Below are 8,491 nucleotides of genomic sequence, written 5' to 3'. Positions count from 1 at the left end.
GAGCATAACATGCTCTTGACATCAATAAAATGAAATCTCCATGGAACCATATTTCACTACATGCAAATTTTCCATCATGATACAATGTAATTTCGTACCTATGATATATAATTCAAATAGATTCCCCTCCAATGTGATATACAATTCGATGTGTAACAGATTTCCTCCTTGAATTCTGTTACACAGAATTATGTGATTATAGGAGTTCCTGTCTTATATGTTGCTTAAAAGAGTAGTGTTACATGGCAACAATGGGATCCTCTTCCCAGTCTTTCTTATATGGTGCAAATGTTCTTGCATGATGGCTCTCATAACAACAGTGAAGGACACGTAAGAACTTTGCCTATGAAGAGCTTGGTAGATTTTCTTTCCTGCAAATAGAACTTCTCCTCTAAGTTGAACCTTTTTCCGAATTCTCTTATTGCATGTAAAGTGAGTTACATTGATTTTGGGATATAATTAGAACCCTCTTATTGCATGTAAAGTGAATTACATTGATTTTGGGATATAACTAGAACCTTTAGGGAGGCAGGTAACTTCAGTGTCTCAAACTTTCATTGGCATTTGAGAAGATATAGAGGTAGTCTTGACTTTATTACTTTCTTGCTCTTTTGCTTTTACATTGATATGTAATTGTAAACAAAGTTTATCTCTTGTTTAGGAATTCCACCAGTATCTGCTCAAAGCCATCCACAATAGCTGTTGGATTCACAATGAAACTCCCAGCCATTATCAGAGCAGGAACCATTGCTCAGTGGAGTGCACAACTGCGACAATTGCGACAACTGTGACATTTGTACACCCTATTAGAGGTGGAGATCAGTGACCATATCCAATTTTTTCCTCTACTTTCATTAATTCTGTGAGCGTTTCAAACATCCACCAAGGTAGAGAGATCACCATCGGTCTGGGAATATAAAGAACCCTCCCATGGAAGAGGTGAGGGGACCATGAACCTCGAGCCAACTCTGAGGTGATACCATTAATAAAAGCTTACTTTTGGGTATTGGAGTTATTTATATAATTTTTTGTCTTTTATATTTCTATTTCTTTTGCTGCATTTATTCATTGCAGATCTATAAGTAATACAGGAAGGTATGTGTTGTGAGTCGGTCTGGAGAGAAATTTTGAAGGGAATATTAACACAGCAGGAGCATGGGAGACCAGAGACGGCAGCTGAATAACGTTGGGGAATTTGGAATAGACACTGTTCAGGCAACTGCACACTGCCCTCCTTGCAGGGGTGGTGGAGGCCAGACCTACCAACTTCTTTCTGCAGCAACTGGAGGTTGGTTTCCCCTTCACGTCAAATATCCTACACAATGAGTCATTATTCATATCTGAGGTGACCATCCGACAACTTATGCCATTAATATTGTAGGCGTACGTTTTGTCAATTTTGATTTTTGTTCTGGTTTCTACGGTTTCCGCTGTGCCTCTGTCTGTATTTTGTTATTGACAGTCATATTTATTTTCGCTAGCTTATATTTCTCGATGTGTAAGCTGTTAGGGTTTCTGCCTTTCTGGGTTTCTATCTATAGGTTCTTCTATTTAAGCCCTTGAATCTTAGAAATTCTTTTACTAATTCGTGTATTTTATTTAGAACAGAAATTTGGCTATCAAGTCTACATTGTGTTCTGCATTTTATTGTCTTTGTAGCTATTGTATAAAAATTGTATGCAACCTTGTCAGAGTTCCTACTCTTTGTTGTTTTATGTGAATAATTATTTTTTGGCCACTGCTTAAAGTTTTGGCTCTCTATAGTTTTTCCTTTTAGTAACTCTCTTTTTAGTTTATGAATTGCATTTGTCATCCTTGGGAGGCAACGGTCTCTCATTTTCTTATGGAACTTGGTATTGTTTTTTCATAATATGTTAATAAATAAACAATTTTGACTAAAAAATTTCCTTGTGATGATTTACAGGTATATCTGTTAGTTATATTCCAGTTTCAAGATGCAGATGTTTGTCAAAACTCTTATTAAGACCATCACTCTTGAGGTTGAGAGCTTTGACACCGTTAAAGATGTCAAAGATAAGATCCAGGCCAAAGAAGGGATTCCCTTCGACCAACAACGTCTGATCTTCGCAGGAAAGCATCTTGATGATGGAGGAACCCTTGCTTATTACAACAATCAGGAATCTGCACTGCACCTTTTTCTTTGTTTCAAGGGCGGTATTGAGATCAAGCTTAATAAAAACAGACACTCTAAAATGAATGCCAGAGCTTCAACAAGATAGTTGAAGAAATGTATCCTCCTTTTTACTGGAATATGCATAATGCCGGGGTTTATAGGAATTTCCCCTTCATCATGTATCATTGTCTACCCAAACCCCTTCAGCGGCTCAGTATACTGTGCAACCACAACTGCTGTCCCCTGTAAGAGGTGCAGATCGGTGCTCATATCCATTGGTTACTCCGGGGCTTCGACCAGGAATATTTTGGATAATAAAAATAGGACGTGGGTGTCTCATACCCCACTTTGAGTAGACTGCGCAACCACAACATCTATCCCCTGTAAGAGGCGCAGATTGGTGCTCATATCCATTGGTTCCTCCGGGGCTTATACCAGGAATACTTTGGATAATGAAAACAGGACGTGGGTGCCTCACACCCCACTTTGAGCACTCTGGATATCTGATGATTCCACTACTCTTTATATCCTTGAAAGAGTTTCAATGTCTTTTAAAATTAATCTTTTAGAAAGTCAGACAGACAACATTATCTGATGCAATACAAAATGATAAGAGGGAGTGTACCAAGTCACACAGGTAGTGATTATCTTCTACCATATGGGAATGATAAAAGGGAGTGCACCAAGTCACACAGGCAGTGATTATCTTCTATCATATGGGAATGGCATTTCAACCACCAGCTGTCATCAATTCCATGAGTCTCTCAGCCTTTCATCCGATAGTTAGTATGGGATTCGAACTATGACAAAAGAGGCATGCTGACTATCGATTCCATGAGTCTTTCAGCCTTTCATCCAATAGTTAATATGGGATTCGAACTATGACAGAAGAGGCATGCTGATTATCGATTTCAACTAAAATAGCCGAAGGTCATTTGAGTGTTCACTGCAAATCCAGAGCATGTCATGTCAGTGTTTATCTCAAAATACTATTTTCCATACTTCTTTATCTTCTTCTCCAGACTCGATCCCAAATGTCTTTTATTGCCAGCTTTATTCTGCCAAGGGGGGTGAAGATATTGGAGTAGTCGTTAGCAGTTCTTTTATAGCCAGCTTTCTTATTCTGCCAAGGAGGATGAAGATATTGGAGTAGTTGTTAGCAGTTGTATCCAACTTCTTGTTCTCTGGAGTTGGGCTCTTGGGTGACATTGCAGTACAACCTGCTTCGTTCTTTACTATACTTCCTACATCAAGATCGTTCCCTTTCATTGTTCCATATCTTCTCTTTGAAAACACAATGTCTGTAACAAAATTCAATGCCATTATCTCTGGGCTCTTTCAGCTTGGTAGTGCTTGTGAATGGGTGGTGACAAAAATGTTGGGCAGATCATCTGAAGCTGATTTAGTTGCTTTTATGGAGAAGGAATCATGTCCTCAATTAGAACACCCAAAGTATCATCGCGCTGTTTCAGAGTCGGCTCTTGATGTACTCGACAAATTGAGCGAACAATAGCAGAAACAACCCTTTAAAAAGAAAGCCAATCGGCTTTATCAGAAAGAATTGGCTTTAGCTTAGCCAATCGCCCTTAGCTTTTGATATTTTAACCTCTGCTAGGAGTTTATTGTTTGCTCAAGGAACTCATTTTTACTTTTTACTGTTTGAAGGGATTTCTTTCCTCCTCTTGGCCTTGATTTGATTGGGGAGCAGGTTAGTTGAATTCCGTAGCATGAAGCTTGGGCAACCTCTTTACAAATTGCCTTTCCTTGTAATGTTCTTTGACACTACCTGGAGACTTAATTTTAGGCCAAGATTCAAGCCAGCACATCTGTGAATAAATAACGCTGCAGGCCTAGTAATTTCAGGTTATGGTTTTGCATATGCATTAAGAAGTTAAGATATGAATATAGCACTTGATCATGTTGGGTAATATAGTGCTGATGGGCTCCTAAAAAGTGCTTAAGTTTAAGCCATCACCCTGTTGGTGAGTCAGAGTAACAGATATTTCACCAAATATTTGTATCTTTATTATGAAAGCAGCATCCTTGTCATTTATTGTCCAAGTGTCACATTTTCATGTCTGGTTATGTTTACGAGAAATGATTGTGTGGCAAGATAATATTATTCTGGGGTGTATTTATGACTATGAATCACAATGGGACTCTGTTTTCGAGAATTGTTAATGCCTCTAGATTGTTTCATACGCATGACTCTGTATCTTAGATTCTTCCTTATTCGTGTGATTCTGGGTCAATATTTTCTATTGGAAACATTTTTTATTTAGTGCGAGCCTGCTTAAGAGAGATTTAGGGTTTATTGTCTACATTACGAAGTTCTTTTGGCCTATTTGGCAGATACATGTACGCTTATTTATTCTTAAACATCAGAAGATGTATTCCATATTTGTATATCCAATTACACAGATGAGACAAACCGGAAAATTTGTTGATCTCTCTTTTGTGTAACCACCCTCACAGTTTGAAAATTTGTTGATCTCTCTTTTGTGTAACCACCCTCACAGTTTTTCTCTTGATTATATTTGATTACCTTTGTGTGTTAATGTTCCTCTGATTATATTTGATTACCTTTGTGTGGTAATGTTCTTCTGTTCATCCAGATTGAAATTCTAATACAAATTTGTGCAATTAGCATATCGGCATCAATAACTTCAGATTGGAAATTCTGATACAAATTTGTGCAATTAGCATATCAACATCAATAACTTTAGTAACAATGTATATGTAAATGTCTCAGTAGTAATGTATATGTAAATGTCTCTTGATTAGCTTGTTAACATTACTTCCTAATGTCTTGAATGGGATCCTTGAAGTTACAAGTTTCAAATAGAAAAGCCGACAATTGAAGTTAGTGAAATAGAAAAGCCGACAACTGAAGTTAGTGATTTCTTGGACTGCCAAGTATTTTGCGGTTCTTGGACTGCCAAGTATTTTGTGGTTTATAAGCATTTAAGTTCACTTGTCCCTGATTTAGCTATTAGAATAGATAGAACTTGTCGGTATTTCTCATCTTGCTTCGTTAAACTAAAGCCTTTTAAGTTTCTTTAGGCTGCTAAGTATTTCCAGGGTTTGTTTAAAATAGATAGGACTTGTTGGTATTTGCCACATGATAATGTATGTTGAATCCATGTTTTCCTTGGTTCAGATAAAGTGTTACTACGATCAATATTTAATCTAACAATTAAAATTAATATTTAATATTACAATTATTCTTATCTCGAAATAGAGTTATTTTATTAGAGGTTTCTCATGATTTAGTAATTCTTGATGAAGGTAAATGAATGATATATGATTTCCACTTGTAAACATAATTAAGGATTCATGGTTGTAAACATGAGAAAATCGCTATTTTGCCATTTGACACATGTTCTTTTAACATCACATTATGTATGTAGAATTGATGCTCAAGTTTTATGGGGCATTTAAACATGTGTTACACTTTGATGGCAATTTATGATTCATGGTTGGATAATCTATTTTCAAAGAGCTACTTTGTTGCATGTTCCTTTAACATCACATTATATACTTTTAACATTGTGTGTTGCATTGATGCTTAAGTTTTATGGGGCATTGAAACATGCATTACACTTGATTGCAATTTATGATTCATGGTTTTGTAAGCACTATTTTTATCATTTTCCGAGAATAAATATATAATAAGTTTGCTTAGGAAAAGTCAATGTCATTTAAGCTTGTCATTAATTGCAATTTTGATCTAGTATTTGCACACTTGAACTCATGCTTTACAATGAGAGTAAGCAGTGTCCAATTGTCTGTCCTCATCAATTTAAGAGAGCATACTCTCCTTAACAACCAAGTTCCAATAAAAGTGAAATGCTATTTATGAAAGGAGGCAAAAGAAATTTTTTCAAAATCCTATTTATGAAAAGAGGTGAAGGGAAAAAATTCTCATGGCGTTTAGAAAAATTAGTTTTAGTGAGACAAAAAAAACTCATCAAATGTGGAAGTTTTGTCTTAAATTGAATAAAAAAAACTCTAGGGATAGGGATTGTAGGTGGGATTAATAAAGAATGTTGACCAAGTTAACCCATTGATAAAGAGAACTAAGTAGAAAAAGATCAATGAGAGTTAATTAGCTAAATGGATGACACAAAAAATGGAGGAAATTTAAGATAGCTAATTTAAAGGTGACCTACTCACTTGTCTCTTTGTTTAACTCAATTAAATGTGTTTTTTAAAAGATTAACAAACAATTAAAAGATCAACGACATAGACTTAAAGCTAGATGATACATGTGTTTTTCATGCTTCTTGATTGCTACAAAGTCATATGGTACTTAATTTTGGTTGGAAAAATTATACATATTGTCTTTTAACTTGACTCATTTCTTTAAGTTTAAGAACCAATCAACATATTTTTTATGCTTCTTGATTTCATGTTAATTGATTGCTACAAAGTCATGTACTTAATTTTGGTTGGAAAAATTATACATATTGTTTTTTTACTCGCTCATTTCCTTAAATTTAAGAACCAATCAACACATTTTTTCATGCATTCATTCTCATCTTTATTGTTGTCACCAACTAGGTTTAAGTTTAAGAACATTTTTTTCATGCATTCATTCTCATCTTTATTGTTGTCACCAACTAGGTTTAAGTTTAAGAACCAATCAACACATTTTTCCATGCATTCATTCTCATCTTTATTGTTGTCACCAACTAGGTTAGTTTCTTACCAAACAGTGGCAGTGACCAATTTTAAAAAGATTTTCCTTTATCAATATGAAATTTTTAAGAATAAATCCACCAAAAATTGAGAAAAAAGAAAATGCTAAATATGTTAGCAATTCATAGGGTTGGTGGAATATTATTGAAATTTATTTTCTAATACACTCTACACAGATATAGACATATATGAAATTTAAAACACCTTCAATTTACATTAAATTTATTTATAATTTATAATGATAATGCACTTTAAGATAGGTTGTTCTTAATAATAAATATCCCATAAGCTTTGTAACCAGCTATATTGCACAGATATCTTGTGCTAATCTTGCCTATACTTTGGTCTCCGTTCTCAATAATTGCATTACAAGTAATAAAAATTTGAATTCCATGAAAGTTTGTTTATATAAAAAGATTATAGGAATAACGTTTGGGCGTATATCTCACGTGGTCGGGACAGATGGCTTTCCGCCTCCCCACCCGTGTTCGAACCCTCATCGCATGATTGGACTGCCCGACAGCGATTGTGAAAATTGCGCTTCTATATATATATGGAAATATTGTGAAAAATTGTGAAAATTGGGCTAATATATAGCTTCTAATTGAGGGACTCACCCCCCTCTCTTTAAAAAAAGATTATAACAATGAGTAATTTATTGGAGTGATTGTTACTATAACTATATAGTTACAGAATATATTCAACACTATGCCAGTTATATATACATAACTATTGATCAAGGCCAAAACATTACTTACCAAAATTTAACTCAAATGCTAGAATTTAACCTAGGACAAGCCCACCCACCCGGGAGAGAAAGCAACTATTCTCCTCTCGCGCGACAAGGTTCTCTTTAGAGGACTCTCCAATGAATGGACGGAAACCGCTGCTTTGCCAGCGCTCGAGGTACAACACCAGTGGGAGAAGCATCCAGAAATCGGTAAAGCTAGGATGAAGCTCATGCAGCCGTAAAACACATTCAAATACATCGCTCCAAGAAGCCCGAAGAAGATATAGAATGGCCTAGAGATCCAGGTAAAATGGAGATAGCGTGAGAAGCTAACAAGGAATTTTCCATATATCCCACATTGATAGCCACGACCATCTTACGTAGTCTTCGCCACTTGGCATGCATCAGTTGCCTGGGAGATGGCCTATAATATTCGCCACTTGGCATGCATCGGTTGCCTGAGAGATGGCCCGTCATGATTTAGCACTTGGCAGCGATCGGTTGCCTGAGAGATTGCCTATCCATATTCACCAATTTCCATGCATCCGTTTCCTCGATTTGCCACTTGGTAGCCATCAGTCCCTAAGATCAGCTCATGAGAAGGTGCCACTTGGCAGTCATATATTGTGTGAGATAAGATCTGGCAGATCTGAACCGTCTGATCTCCGAAAATCAGGACCATCTGATCTCAGACGATCTAAGCCGTCAGATCTGGGACAATTTGGACCGTCAGAGCAGAAACGATCTGGGCCGTCAGATTTGGGACGATCTGGGCCATCGAATCTGGGTCGATCTGGGACGTCGGATCTCAAACAATCTGGACCCATGCAGCAGTCGCTGCCGAACGATGAGGCAAAGTAGATGGAGAAGATGGGTGGAGTATTAGGGATGAATGAGACCGACTGTCAACCAAAAATTGGCCAAAT

The 8,491-nt window shown here is 36.5% G+C and overlaps 1 long non-coding RNA gene across 1 annotated transcript; it reads left to right on the top strand.

Annotated features, from left to right (window-relative positions):
• The first annotated feature begins 419 nt into the window (after nucleotides 1-419).
• On the top strand, nucleotides 420-4,044 carry LOC149248360 (uncharacterized). Its single transcript, XR_016265722.1, has 3 exons — nucleotides 420-939; nucleotides 1,075-1,345; nucleotides 1,925-4,044. It is a non-coding gene; the product is annotated as an uncharacterized LOC149248360 (long non-coding RNA).
• Nucleotides 4,045-8,491: the final 4,447 nt, after the last annotated feature.

This window comes from Pinus tabuliformis, chromosome 7 (assembly GCF_031772625.1).
Source record: "Pinus tabuliformis cultivar Carrire ecotype Pingquan chromosome 7, CPIR1, whole genome shotgun sequence".
Lineage (NCBI taxonomy): Eukaryota > Viridiplantae > Streptophyta > Pinopsida > Pinales > Pinaceae > Pinus > Pinus tabuliformis.
This window is presented reverse-complemented; position numbering and strand designations above follow the sequence as displayed.